The 16,140-nt window shown below is 40.6% G+C and overlaps 1 long non-coding RNA gene across 1 annotated transcript in view; it reads left to right on the top strand.

Moving 5' to 3' along the window:
* LOC117951091 overlaps nt 1-3,580 on the top strand; it is a 12,945-nt gene extending 9,365 nt beyond the window's left edge. The window contains exon 3 of the long non-coding RNA XR_004658054.1: nt 3,409-3,580. This is a non-coding gene — a long non-coding RNA (uncharacterized LOC117951091). The remainder of the gene's footprint in view (nt 1-3,408) is intronic.
* Nucleotides 3,581-16,140: the final 12,560 nt, after the last annotated feature.

The following is a 16,140-nucleotide window of genomic DNA, read 5'->3' as shown; positions in this document are numbered from 1 at the left end:
CGGCCCCAGTTTACTAGGGCGTGGCTGGCTGGAGGAGATACGTCTCAGATGGAAGGAAATCAAACTCAAACACAAAGCGCGACAGTTGCAGCACATGACAACAGAATAGAAAACACTACAGCAAGTGCTGAGTAAACATGAGAATGTGTTCAAAGAGGAGCTAGGCACCCTCCAAGGAACAAAGGCCACCATCCATGTAAAAGCTAACGCTGTCCCAAGATTTTCCGTCCCAGGTCTGTACCTTACGCCATGCGGGCAAAAGTGGATGAAGAAATAGACAGACTGTTGGAAGAACAGAAAAAAAAGATGGAGCTTTGTGGCTGTAGATGTGAACCTTCAAACACCTTCATCAGTTTAAAATGTCACATCACACCATGAGTAAGTCAATAAGCTCCGTGTAATGGAGACACAGTCTCTAAATGACCTCAACATATCTTGAACTTTTCTTGTTTCTTAGCCACTAAAATGACCTGCATCTTCTGTGATAAGCTGAATCTGTCTTATAACATTGATTTAGCAATTTATCCACCAGGCTTCAGTCATATTAACTTAAACATGCTATGGTTTCTGTTGTGATATTGCATTTAGTTAAAGGTGTTTACGTTGTCATCACACACAACAAAAGAATCAAAAACCAACAGGGCTGTAATGACACACCAAACCCAGTGTTCGGTATGTATCACAATTTTTGACCCACGATTAGATACAAACCTAAATTCTTTTTTTTTTGTGGGGGTTCTCAGTAAATGCATTGTTTTGTCATTGATTACATCCCACAGTTATACAGCAGATAGCATATTTATTGATATTGATTGATTTTAATATCAATCCATCCAACACCAAAGATTCTTTTGTAGCTTAAAATAATGTTTCCAAAATCGTTTCAGTGGTTCATTAACTTGTTCAAATAAGACAAGAATAATGGTAACAATAATGGACAGTTCCGCTTCCAACCTGTAGGGGAACGAATATAAACTTTTTTTGTGCCTACAGGAAAGGTGCTGGTTGACAAGTAGCAAATGCTAATGTAATTCTTGGTGGGTTGGACACCGTCCAACATGCTCATTATTTTTAGTATGATTGTTGTGACCACGGTTAACAACTCTGGGCTGTATAGATATGTACACATGTATAGTTTAGCTAGCTAGCACACCTCTGTCTTCATCCTTAGTCTCCCAGCGCTGCAAGGTTTCAGTCGGGATGCACACTCGACCCCCAGCCATCTAGCAACCATCCACTATCATTACATTCCCGGGGACACATCCACAGTCAGCTCCCAGCCAGCTAGCAACCATCCACTATCATTACAGCCCCAGAGACACATCCTCAGTCAGGCCCCAGCCAGCTAGCAACCATCCACTATCATTACAGCCCCGGGGACACATTAAAAGTAAGGGGGGGGGGCACATCCAAAGTCATCCCAAGTCAACTAGCAGCCATACCGGTCATCACTTAACTCCGGTGCTAAGTACGCTAACGGCAGTAACCTGAAGCGTCGGGAAAAAGACCCAGACACCCAAGTCAATCAGTGGCCATAACGTTACACCTCTGTTAGCGTTACTGCCTTCTCACTCTTGGACAGGGGTTCGTAGAGCTGAGTCCTGCAATTTTGGTTTTATTTTCCATATCGTCACAGCCCTACAAGACACTGATGTTTACTGCAGCAGAATGCATGAGTTTATGGCTTGAATTCCTGTTTTTTTCTGATTTCAGGATTTCAGGATAATACCCTCCGACCACTAAGTGGGTTGCAATAGCAGAGTGATGCTGCCCATATTGTCGCTTGTTGACTTCACAGGAAGTTTAGCATGTTTCTAAGTTTGTGACTTAAAGTAACTTAGGCAAAAACTTATAAATATGAGATTAATTAAATCAATTATGAGGCATATTCATTCAATGCCCACATTTCTTGTTGCTCCTAAGGAAACAAAAGCACCATGGCTAATTATGCCGGTTGACAAACTTTCCAATGCAAGGGGTTATGGAGCATTCCATGCAGCGGTAATATTGCAATGGTAATGAGGCTCATTTCACTCTTGTTACCGGTATTATGTTATTACATGTACTTTGCATGTTGTAAACTGGAAATGTTTACTGTAGAAGAGAAATTATGTTCTTCCTCCAACATGTTACAATTAACTTTAATGAAGTGAAAACACATTTTCAAAGGGTCAAAGTGCACCAACAACACCCAAAAACAAGTTCATGGCCATCGAAATGTACACAGTTGCCATGATTAGCGTCACTAAGTCTCTAGTCTATATCCACAACGATCTACTTCTGTGATTGTTCCGTTGCTGCCAAAAATTCTGCTTGATGTACTTCTTTTGTGTCCATGTCCATTACTTTCCGCTTTCTTTATATTGGAATTTTAAACTCTTGTTGATTTCTGAGGTATATGGTAAACTGCTCCTCAGATCTCTGCAGGGTAACTCAGACAGCCAGCTAGACTATCTGTCCAATCTGAGTCTTCTGTTGCACGACTTAAACAACTTTTTGACACATGATCCTTTCCGAGGCCATTTGCAGAGGCACTGGGGCTCTGTCCGACGCTTAGTGCTGCCCAAGATGATTGTGATTGGTTTAAAGAAAGGCTAATAAATCAGAGCACGTTTTGGAGGTACAGAAGGTCTGGCAATGCAAGTCTACTAAGTCTCTACCCTGACGCTCAGTGTTCGAAACACCAATCAATATTCAGGGGGTTCTCAGGATTTTTGCTGATCTAAATTTTCTCAATATGCAGTAGGCCTATAACATTGCAATATTTCATGAGTGCAAGGCAAGCCAATCCTTCTATAGCCTACATGTCAACACACTAACGCACACACAACAACTTTTGATAATCCGATATGTTATAATATTTGTAAAGCAACACTGACATAGGAGGTCTCATTGGCTACAGTTTTTGGGATGCACGTTGTTTTATAACGAGAGGCAAAGTTGTGCTTCACAATGTACATAATCAGTGCACTTGCAAATGAGAGCCTACAGTTTGCCCGATTTTGTGACATTATTTAACCATCCATCTACAGCAAACAGGATCAGACAGATACATCATTAAACACATACACAAGGCACATTCACCTAACCGCGTAAACAGACAATCTCTCATATTGAAAAAAACGCGATGTAACAAGCCAAACACCACCACGGTGGGTGCTCTCGCTCTCTTTCACACACACACACAAACACACACGGACACACACACACTCCAATTTCTCCAACTCCAAAACTACGCTACTTCAGTAAGACCACAACCAACAACAAGGCCTACTTAACCAGTCGTCTTCATGGCCGTCAAAACATTGACAGTTTGTTGGATGGCGAGACTTGAATCCACAGTGACATTTTTCTTTTCTGCAGCATGAGAGACAGGCTCTGGTGTTCACGCAGGATATCTTTCATCAGGTTCAGGTTCAGGTTACTTTATTGATACCCGTAGGTAAACTAGGTTTACAGTCTAAGGGGCAAGACATCCGTAAACCTTTTAAGGCCACCACATCACATGCAACACATCAAACATTAAAACATATAAAACAGACAATAAAACAAGGATAAAAAGGAATAGAAAACAGTATATGACCAAAGTGCTTGTTTTTTGCCTCAGTTTGCTCCAGAGAGTGATTGCCGCTGGTACGCAACTGTTTTTGAATCTTGTAGTTCTACAACCGGGGACTTTTAGCCTCCATCCTGAAGGGAGATACTGAAATTATCGATTCAGAGGATGTAGGTTGTCCTCTAAGATGGCCCTATCTATTCTCTGCAGTTTTAGCATACAGTGTTGGGGGGTGTAGCTGGGACTCCCCAGTCAGCTTCCTTGACTGTCTTACAATTTGATTTTGGCGATTCTTAATTGAAACACATGGAAACCATTACGCAAAGGAGAAAGATATGATGGATTCGATGAAAGCATGATAAAATAATGTCTTCGTGGTCTTGTCTATATGTAAATGGTACAATTTCATGACAGCCAAATCTTCCAGAAATCCTGAGTAAGCAAGGTACTTCAGAAGTCCCTTGTATTTTTGCCACCCAAGATTATTGTGTGATGTGTCCTCACTGGCTGTTTTGAAATGGAGTGCTAGTGCGGGGTAATCTTTACAAACTGCTTTTGACAACCAGTTCCAATCCATGCGCTATGCAGTGAACAGACTGCACGTTTGGAAACTTTTCTTTGGGTCTAACAACAAGCCCACTGGCTTTTCCTGTGAGCACCGCAGCTCCATCAGTGGAAATGCTTATCAGGTGCATCTTCAAAAAGTCATCATCCATTCCAGCTTTATGTAAACTCACCATCATAGAGTTATGAATGGATTCAGCATCAACCCCATCTGTAAGTTCCACTAGATCCTGGAAAACATTTTCCTACATCCCCTTACTGCTGACATCACAGTTTACGTAGATTATTAGATAGGAACTGGTGCTTTTATCAACTGTGATTGATTGACACCCGTGAATCCCTTTCTTTTACATTGCAGACAAATTTGCGGCACATTTCCTAGGCAATGTGACTGACTATTTCTGTGCACGCATGGTCAGATTTGTGGATATTACCAACTTCGCCTCCATTGAGCTCCTGTATTGTCATGAGTGGATTGAGCTTTTTGTGCGAAGGCCTTGCCTTTGCCACAGTGTAAGCTGTTCTGAACAAGACTATTCCATCTGGGCTATTTCCACTGACCTTGTGTGGACCTGGTTGTCTCTGTGTGTGCATATCTTCTTTTGTAGCCTCTTTGCTTTCCAGCTAGTAACATCACCGTTGATCTATTCTACTGCGATAGGTAAACCCGGCATGTTTTCTGAGAGTAGCAACGTTTTTGCTTTTCTACACACTAAACAGCCCAATTTTCCTGACTTAATGTCAAGCCAAGGGTTGTGGTTTTTCCATTCGCACATCTGCTCTGTCAATTGTGCTCACAGCAGTAGCAGCTAATGTTACCTCAGCACCTGCTGCCTCTTCGGAGCACTCAGCCTCAACTAAACGTTCTTCTGGGGAGTCACTGGGTGGGAGAGGTTCCCACTGCCATCATCTTTGGATGCCTCTTCATCTCTGAGTGCCACCTTTTTGGATGTGAGCCCAAAGTGTGGTAGGGATAAACTCTGGTTTAGCTTTTGTTTGCTAGCCATTTTTAGTATGACTTCTCAACGTTTCTTCTGTTTGGCACAGATGGCTAATTTGCATACATGCACAGGACTGACTGGCTCCGCTTGGCAAAAAAAACACACATTTGTGAATAAATGATTTGAAATCTGAATACGGAATGGACATGGTAAACTTTAAAACATTTTAGTGACCAATAGTGACAATAAAAAAATTGCAGCCGTATTTTGCACACTGCTGACGCTATCAGGTCAACCTGTCAATCACAAGTTAGCTATGCCCTAAAGCATACCCTGTCTTATCATCTTTATATCTATATTTACTTTAAATGGGACCATAATTTACAAAATGAACATCATGCTGTGTTGAAAAATAGTAAACTCAAAAGGACAATGTTAGAGGTAATAAATCAAGTCAATCAATCAATAGGCTCATTCGAGATGAACTGCGCCTCGCCTGTAAAGTGGACGAGAGCAGACGGCAGCAGCGGGGGCGGGGACAGAAAGCTGCGGGAAAGTCGGACAGTTTCCATCCGATTCCAGCCGCCTTTAGGCTGGACAGGAAGTGACAAAAACACTGTGGTGCGATCCCGATTTAATAAAATATAATCAGACCTACATATCAGCTTGTAGACTGTCTCCAGTTGTTTTGATTATGAAAGAGTAGCTGGCAAAGTGCTCTACTTGCAATCTCTTGCTGATTTTAATCAACAATACACTGTAGATGATCCGTGATCTGAACAGATTTAGTTTCTCTGACTTCTAAACGTCACTATCAGCCACACAACACGTGTTCTGTGCAGAATAAGTCTTTAAGTCAGACAAATAGCAATTAAAATCCCTCCGATTCAAAAACTTTTAAAAGTTTATATAAATCGTCATCATAGTTTAAACCAATCAGGTGTTAAATCAGCTGAGAAGCCGGCGTTTCCCAGCATGCTCTGGGTCCGCCTGGGTCCGCCTGGGTCTTGCAGTCGGTGAAAAGCAACTGCGCCGCCTGCGTCTCAGAACTGCGGCCGCCTTGCTCTCGTGAGATTTCCGTTGCCCACGTGTGCATGACGTCAGAGCAAGTTGGGATCAAGTCGGACACAAATCTAACCGGAATGCAACGGGCGCCGATCGCCGGTGATCGATTCTGCGCAGACCTGGCTCATCTCGAACAAGCCTATTTTCTCAATCAGACTTCTTTCTGGCACCATTGGAGTCACCCTCTACTGGGCATTAGGAAGAATGCATGTTTAAGTCACTTCAGGATTGGCTTCACTTTTTAGACTTGGAAACCACATGCTTTCGCTTCTTTTTCACAGTTTATTATCATAACACAAATTATCATTATAAAATTAAGACTGTGTAAAGTGTAAGTACCCTGTACAGGCCCGGCAGTCAATTTACCGGGTGCTGTGACTCTTTTCCAAAGACTTGTGGTCGCCATAGCTTTACCTTTTGTGTGTCACCTGCCATCTGCCTTCGTCTCGAACATAATTAGTACTACTAGAAGCCATTCGAGGTTGCTGCCTAACAATAAATGTAAATATGGGTCTTGATAAGCTTTTTTTAAATTTCACCTTTATTTTTACAGACAAGTCATAGAAAAAAGTTCTAATTTACAATGGTGGCCTGACAAGCAACAAAAGCCACTTAGGGGAAGGGAAGAAGGGCTAGGAGATTAAATACATTTGCCATACATACTGCTTGCATAGACTTGTATATGGTGAGGACAGTCAACAGGAAACACAGCATTGAATTTGTCAGTCACACATGCTTCAGTTGAAGCAAATAGGAATACTTACAGAAGCTGCTGCTAATGTGAACAGTGAGGTGCAACGTTTTTCATGTTTTGTCCAACCTTCGATTTGTTGAATCGTTTATGTCCCTCTCAGAAGTGCATGTGTCCCTGATGACAAAGAGCAGGATGTCATTTCTTCCTCCATAGCCTTGCACTTAACAGCAGTCACTTTTATGGACTCATTAACAAAACTGTGGAACAATCAATGAAAACAGCTTCCTTTTCAGCAGTCTCTCTCTTTCTCTCTTTGTCTGCCTTCTATCATTCTGCAAGTACTGGCTTCCTGTTCTGCATTTGTTTGTGTACGTATCATTTTTTGTGCACCGTTGTCGATAATTGGTGGTTTGTTTAGAAATCAGGTTGCTTGCAGGAGGGGTAGGAGTGCTTCTGTTGACCGGTGTGGCTGTTTAGGCTGGGTGTATGGAGGATGTGACTTTCAGCTTCATCACCATGTGTGCCTTCAGTTAACAATCACCGCTCCTCTGTGTGATTTGAGAGGAGAGAAGCACAGTGTCTAGGACTACTTAGTCTAACTCAACAGATGTTTCACAGGGTAAAATGGGAATTTTAACACCTGTTTCTGAGTTGGCAGATAGAAACCTTAAATTGTTTGCTCTCTTAACGTGTCACCGTCTCTCCCAAATTGTTGCAACTTAACTGACTGCTGCCTGCATTCCCTGAGATCGCCGAAAAAATAACAACAGGAGATGCAAACTGTCACATTCCTGGGTTTAAAGTGAAATACATTGACCAGATTAGAGAAGCATTTGCTCCTAAATTGTGTAATTTTAATTTACATGTTTTCAATGTAGTTTCACAAATTTTAGGGTTTCATGTTATTTTCAAAAAGGAAGCAGACATTGCATTGCAAGCCACTTGGTCAAAAAAAGTTTCTTGTGAGTGGGTGGGCTTCTTGGGTGTTATCAGAAAAGTATTTACGTCTGGATATGCTAATTTATTGTGTCCCACCAGGTTATAGGTCTTTAACTTTAAAAGGAAACTTCCAGGCGTAAAATATAACTGCATGCAAAAAAAATTTTTTAATGGCTTTCTCTGGCTTTACAGGAAACTGTGTGAACAGTCCTCAAGTGATGTCACTGAATTCAATGTTGGTTATGGGTAAAGACTACAAGTTAAAAAATGTAAAAAAACGTTTAGAGCAGATATTTCTAGCACGTTGTCATTGGTCACTAGTTGGTTTGTAACCTGTCTATAAACAGTGTCTTATTATGAAGTTGCAACAGATGACTATAATACCTCGTTAATAAATACTTTGTAAACCATCGTTAAACATCATCTGGCTGCTATTGTAAAGTTGTGACTGATGTTTTTCATAGTTAGTAATTGATTAGTAAGTGCTTGGTAAAGCATTGCTACATTTTTTGCCTTTTATGAAATTACATAAAAAAGTATCTATATACATACATCTATATAATATATATATATATATATATATATATATATATATATATATGTACATATACATGAATTCATACTGTATACATATAAATCTATATAGGTATATACACACATATGTATTGCATATATACACATATTGAGATATATATACTTTATATACACACACACACATCTATCTACACATTTACATACATACATAAATACATACTGTACATACACACGCATACATATATTGGCCAAAATTATAAACGGAACACTTTTTTTGCCCCCATTTTTCATGAGCTGAACTCAAAGATTTTTCCATGTACACAAAAGTTATTTTTCTCTCAAATGTTTTTTACAAATCTGTTTAAATCTGTGTTAGGGAGCACTTCTCCTTTGCCAAGAAAATTCATCCACCTCACAGGTGTGGCATATCAAGAAGTGCTGTTTTACTGTATGGACGGATCCACGGGGGTCAGTACCTGGTGTGACCACCATTTTCCTCACACAGTATGTTGGCCATCTAAGAACATTGATGTTTTCAGCTTCCAGGAATTGTGTGCTGATCCTTGCAACATGGGGGCTGCGCTATATTATGCTGCAACATGGTCATGGATGAAGGGCACAACAATTGGTCATGGTATCATTGTGCATTTAAAATGCATCAATGAAATGCACCTGTGTGTCCATGACATACGCCTGCCCATACCATAACCGCTTCCCCACCATGGGCCACTTGATTGCCACCATGGGCCACTTAATATCTGCAAACCACTCAGCCACATGATGCCTTACACACAGTCTGCCCTGTACAGCGAAAACCGTGATTCATCCGTGAAGAGAACAACTCTCCAAAGTGCCAGACACATGTGAGCATGAGTGAGCATTTGCCCACTCAAGTCGGTTATGAAGATGAACTGCAGTCAGGTCGAGACCCCGATGAGGACGACGAGCATGCAGATGAGCTTCCCTGAGACGGTTTCTATTCTTTGGTTGTTCAAACGGATTGTGGCGGCTGTGGCTCAGTGGTAGAGCGGTTGCCTGCCAATCGGAAGGTTGGTGGTTCAATCCCCGCCGCTGCAGTCATTGTCGAAGTGTCCTTGGGCAAGACACTGAACCCCGAGTTGCCCCCGGTGCTGCGCATCGGAGTGTGAATGTATGTGAATGTTTATCTGATGAGCAGGTGGCACCTTGTACGGCACCCCCGGCCACAGTGTATGAATGTGTGTGAATGGTGAATGTCTCCTGTAGAGCGCATTGAGCAGTTGTTAAGACTGGAAAAGCGCTATATAAATACAGCACTTTTACATTTACATTGTTGCATCAGCATTAGCTGTCCGGGTGGCTGGTCTCAGACGATCTTGGAGATGTAAATGCTGGCTGTTGAGGTCCTGGGTTTGGTTTGGTTTGGGTTTACTGCCAATTTCTCGGAAACGGGTTTGAATAAGGCTTATGGTAGAGAAACGAACATTCAATTCACAGGCAACAGCTCTGGTGGACATTCCTGCAGCGAGCATGCCAATTGCATGCTCCCTCAAATCTTGCAACATCTGTGGCATTGTGCTTTGTGATAAAACTACACATTTTAGAGAGGCACTTTATTGTGGCCAGCTCAAGTCACACCTGTGCAGAAATCATGCTATCTAATCAGCATCTTAATATGCCACACCTGTGAGGTGGATGGATTTTCTTGGCAAAGGAGAGGTGCTCACCAACACAGTTTTAGACAGATTTGTGAACAACATTTGAGAGAAAAAAAAGCCATTTGTGTTTGTAGAAAAAGCTCTCTTTTATATCTTAGAGTTCAGCTCATTAAAACATGGGGGCAAAAACAAAAGTGTTGCGGTTTATAGTATATATACAGTATACTGACCATAATATTATATTAAAATATTATTTTATTGGCTAATTTACAAAGTTCCATTCCACTACATTATAGACAGAATACCAGCTGATCTGAGTGGGAGGCTGCTCTTTAATGCCATATCTACGTTGCCCATTATAAGCTACCATTCATCCAATGTTTCAAAGGCACATTCTGTTTACTAAGCTGATATAATTAAAAAAAAATTAACTAAGACAAACGTTGGAGAACCCTATATATATGTGTATACATGTATACCCTATGTATATGTGTATACATGTGTGTTTATACTGTATGTGTAAATATATACTGTATGTTTGTATATTAATAATACAAACTATGTTTTTATTATAATTTAATGAAGGGCAAACAATTCATCATTGCTTTACCAAGCACTTACTAATTAATTCAATACTAACTATGAAAAAACATGAGTCGCAACCAGATAATGTATAAAGATAGATCCAAATGTTTATAGATGGTTAACTAAGTAACTAACTATTTAACAATATAATATATTCATCTCTTGCAACTTCATAATAACAACCCAGACAATGTTTATAGATGGTTTGCAAACCAACCAGTACCCAGTGATAGTGTTAGGGATATAAGATAATAATAAAAAAAACAACACTTTTGAATCCTTAACCAATACCTAAAATAGTATATGAGGGATATAATGTATGTAACAATAAACTATTAATTTACAGCACTACTAATAATTAGTAAACATTATTAATTATAATTTCATTGTTTGTTAACAGTATAATAACTGTTAAATTAACAAAAGATTAACTTTCAACTTATCATTAATAATTATGTTATTATACAGTGTTACCCTTTTTAAGTCTTTAGTTATTACATTATTTTACAGCACCAGTCCTTCATCTGCGCATGGATGTTTCTCCTGCTGCCTGTTCTCGAACAGTAACAGCGTGCATATCTTTACTGGTGATTTTCAATTCCAACAACCTGCTGTGTTTAAAACCCTTGTAATTTTCTATCAAGATACAGCAAATGTGGGTGCATTCCACTAGTTTCCTCTTTTGACATGATGCAAAGGGACCATTTAACATGCTTCAATTTACTAAAAGTAAAATGTTTAGTAGGCAATTCTTCTGTGTCCCTTAAACAAATAACAAAATGTTGCTGAAATTTAAGGGTTTATTCTCTAGTATCAACATGGCAGCTAACATGATTTTACACAAACAATATTGATTGTATAAAACTCTCATAAATGCAATTAAAGGAAACTATTAAAAGTTGCGTACATTTTACATCATTTTTGACATGTGGCCAATGTGGATTACATTACAAAAGCTATAGGTCAAACTATATATTACTTTTTTAAAAGATTTTTTTGTGCAGATGTATAGATTCTCCAGCCTTCAGCAAGAAATCATTTAAGAGAGATGACTGGAGCTACAAACTGAGACATTAAAGGCACTTTTACACCTGCCTTGTTTAGTTTGGTTGAATTAAATTACTTTGTTTGCCTCGTTGGTGGAGTTTGTTTGGGCAGGTGAGAATGTGACAATCAAACTCTGGTTTGCACCAAAAGCAGACCAAACAAGCGTACCGAGACCTGCTTGAAGAGGTGGTCTCAGTACACTTTCAATCAAACTCTGGAGCGGTTCATTTGTGGCAAGAACTGATCCGTACTCGAACCGCATCAACTATACACAGTCCGCCAGTCCGAGCTAATGTCTCCTGTAGTCAAGTGTGTTTAGCAGTCTGAGCTAATAACTCCTGTAGTAGGGTGTGTTTGGCAGTCTGAGCTAATGTCTCCTATGGTCAGGTGTGTTTAGCAGTCTGCGAGGCTGCAGAGCAGCAAACTGTAGCAGCTTGCAGTGTTTCTATCACAGAAACAGACTTGCCGTCCGTCACTCGCATCTTTGTGGTCAAACCAGCTGCTACTAAATTTGGAGAGAGACGTCGGCAGAGCAAACCGAAGTCTCAGTGAGCAGAACACAGAACTTTTGTCCTGTATCTACTTTCTTGCTCCCGCCCCCATGCACATCTGACCAGTAAGAGGAGTGGACGTTCTTTCGTGATTTGTAATGATGCATTTTGGTACACTAGGATTTTTCCAGGTGGGAAACCAAACCAAACCGAACCGTGGGTTGAGTTTACAAACTTATTCGGACCAAAGCAAACAAACTACAGGTGTGAAAACTCCCTAATAGCACTGGGAAAAAAATTACTGGCGGTTTTAGCATCATTGAGTGTGTGTGTTTACGTGTCAGAATGTTTGAAACCTCACACATCAATTTATAAAATTAAAAGCGTTGTTGAAATATTAGCAAACCAAAACTCTTTTTAGCACCTGTATTGAGAGGCAGATCCTAACTTGTCAGCGGTGTTGTTGATGTCTCGAGAGAAAAACGAAAGTGACTCAGAGCTAGAGCTAGCAGCATGGTGTGTATGATGTCAATGACATTTTAAAAGGCTTTTTAGAAAGAAATCCAGCAGTTTGTATTTTCTTTGCCTCCCGTTTCGAATGCAACATTAAAATTACTAGACAAAAAAAGAGATTGGATTTTGAGAGGTACAGCTACACAGACCTCCATTTAGTCTGCACTCGCCCCTGAGCGCCCTAATAAGGAACCAGAGTGGAACTGCAATCAGTTCAGAAGCTGGAAGTTTCCAGAGAGTGGACGTTCTCCACTCATTAGACATTCTCTTATGATATCTCACGAAGTTATGGCGACCGGTTACGTGACATTTAAATTTAGCCACAAATTGGTGACATGAAACAGCTATGTCACAGTTAAGTTTAGGCACCAAAACAACAAGTTGAGATTAGAAAAAAAGGTTGTAGTTTGAGTTAAAACACTGATCCCTTTAAGTAGTACTTTGGGGACATGAACATCCCTCCCAAACTTGCAAGCCCTGTGTGTGGGACCCATTCACCACCCTGACGTCCTCCCTACATGGATTTTTATGGTCTTATAGTCTTAAGTAGTACAGCCACTAGCAATCTCTGGCCTACAGCAGCAGTCAATGTGGGGCTTACAGTAATAGATATGTGCAATACATAACAAGTTACAGTGTAGTACTTTTTGTAGCTATGTCAAGTTGAGTCCATTATCAAATTGCTGCTAAAATTAGGCACATCAAGTTGATTGGACTAGATGTACTTAACTTTAGCAGGTAAACATGTCAGTGTTTGTGTCAGTTGCAAATCAAAGTTAATGAGTCAGGTATAGTGATTAACAGAAATTAAGCATTGAGAACGGGAGACATAACTGTACCTGGCCATGAAATACAACATGAATCACCTCCTTACACATAAAAATGGATCACTGATTGTGCCTGTTACTGATAGTCATGCACTGAGAGTGTATTTCCCTGGCAGTTGAGTGTGAATCAGCGCAGGTTGCCTGCCAATCGGAAGGTTGGTGGTTCAATCCCTGGCCCTGCAGTCCCATGTCGAAGTGTCCTTGGGCAAGACACTGAACCCCCAGTTGCCCCCGATGATGCGCATAGGAGTGTGAATGTGTGTGAATGTTTATCTGATGAGCAGGTGGCACCTTGTACGGCAGCCTCGGCCACAGTGAATGAATGTGTGTGAATGGTGAATGTATCCTGTATGATGTAAAAGCGCTTTGAGTAGTCGTTAAGACTAGAAAAGCGCTATATAAATGCAGCACATTTACATTTACTGTTTGTGTAATTAATGCTAAAATCAGACCTGTGTATTCCTTGTGAATGTAGTTGGTATGTTAGGTATTACAAATTTATGGTTTTCTCTATCTGTAGCAACATTGTTCTAAAATACTTTACTTCACTGTACAGTCTGAGGGTGCAGCCAAAACACGGCAAGAAGGAGTAGGAATCATTCAGTTTAGTTTAGTAGAAAGAGCAAAGGACAGGTTGTAATTAGAATGCACAAAAATACAATACAGTGACAAGGGTAGTATAGGTTTAAGTTTCAGGAGTGTTACAGAGTCCATGGTAGAACTTCAGAAATTACAACAAAGTAATGAAATATGTGTTGCAGGAAACCTTTAAGAAAGTTTGAGAGCCACTGGTTTAGAAAGATTTCGGTAACTTAATTAAACTGTAACTGTAAAAGACTTTGAAATATGTATAACTCTGCAATTAGACACTCTATGAACACCAATTAGATGAATCTTGTTGTATTTAACACATAAGTGTGTTTCTTTGACTGTATGTGTGTGTGTGTGTGTGTGTGTGTGTGTTTGTGCTTATTGGCACATTTACTCATATCTTAGTTTCAGGTTTTAATGTGTCCCTGTTCTTATCATGTTTCTCTAATTTCCTTCAATTTGCTTGTGGTTCATGCTAAATTATCCATGCTCAAACTCTCTCATGCACACACACAGGAAGTGGGATTGTGCGCTTCACACTCCAGTTTGATCTGTATCTCCTGCCTTTTTTCTCCTTTTCTTCCCATTGTGGTTTTCCTGCTGCTGATGTTGTAAACATCTGTACTCCTTAAGCATTGGCCTTTATTTCATAGGATAGTGGAAGACAGGAAAGGGGGTGAGAGAGGGTGATGACATGCAGCAAATTGCCACGGGTTGGGCTCAAACCCACACTGCTTTTGATTCTGAAATGATTCAGTTCAAAGATGTTCCAATGCTGTTTTAAACATTTTTCTTAAATTCCTACTTTGTACAATGTTTGCAGGGACTAACTTTTGTTTGCCTAAGGGAAAATTCCGGTCTCCTGCATGAAAATATAAACACACACATCCATACACACGCATCCAACACCTTGATCTGACATTCTGCATTGCTACATAAAGGGCACACTTCTTACACTGGCACTGAGCGGTGGCATTCAACTTGTCACAATATCCACTTTTATTCCTAATGCCTGCCAGTCTTACTGCTTCTGGCAGTATGCATCCAAGTCTATGGCTCTCGCCCAAAACTATCTCCACTCACTAGTACGGAGTGTCACTCTGTCAGCTCTGGAGGGTACTTCATATTAAGGGTAGGGTATAAAATTGAACTGTAAGACAAACTCCACCATAACCACGACGCCTTTGTCAACAAGCATACTGATAGGCACCTTGCTTGTTTAAGGTCCCATGGCATGAACATTTCACTTTATGAGGTTTCTTAACATAAATATGAGTTCCCCCAGCCTTCCCATGGTCCCCGAGTGGCTAGAAATGGTGATAGGTGTAAACCAAGCCCTGGGTATCCTGCTCTGTCTTTGAGAAAATGAAAACTTTGTCTGCTTTGCCTGCCCAGAGAATTTGGCCCACCCATGAGAGAGAGACATCATGGCTTTCAAACAAACAAAGTGGCAGTTGGTCGAGGCCACACCCCCAGACTCCACGTTACCCCTTTCTCTCCTCCTCAAAAGCTACAGACTTAGAAATAGCACATACTAAGGAAAGCTCATTGTGGGACTAGCTCTAGTGAATGTAATTCTGCACGAAGGCTGAGTTTCGGAAAAGAGACTTCAGATGCAGTATAAGGGGACCACTAAGGTCTTTACAAAAGAGACTTCAGATACAGTACAAGGGGACCACACAGGTCTACATAATGGAATCCAAAGAGCACCATGGCATGGGACCTTTAACTTCTTGGGCGGACGGTTCCCGTGCACGGGACGTAAACTCGCCGTTTTTCGAAAGTGCTGACTTCTTTCCTAAATTGTAAGCATTAAACCATCATAAACACGCTCATGCCATACATCATTTGAAAGCTTAGAGTCTCCTGATTCCATCGAGCCCACACACGAAGCAATAAGGTGACTCACAACGGTGATAATCATGTTCTGAAGTAAAGAAACACAGAAAGATTTGAGTCTAATCGAGTGTGTGTTTCCTACCTGTCTCCTCGTGTCTTTAATCACAGCGGCGAAAGATCGCCCAAAACCTTAGTTTCCTACATCGAAAACACCCTAAGGTATTAGAATATCCAAGCCATGTAATCCATAATTATCTGGTCCCCTCACAATCTTGTAGTTTCAGCCCAAGTTTTGACGTAGAGAAATCTAGAGAGTG

Source organism: Etheostoma cragini, chromosome 9, assembly GCF_013103735.1.
Source record: "Etheostoma cragini isolate CJK2018 chromosome 9, CSU_Ecrag_1.0, whole genome shotgun sequence".
Taxonomy (NCBI): domain Eukaryota; kingdom Metazoa; phylum Chordata; class Actinopteri; order Perciformes; family Percidae; genus Etheostoma; species Etheostoma cragini.
Note: the sequence above shows the minus strand (reverse complement) of the source record. Positions and strands in the feature narration are given on the sequence as shown.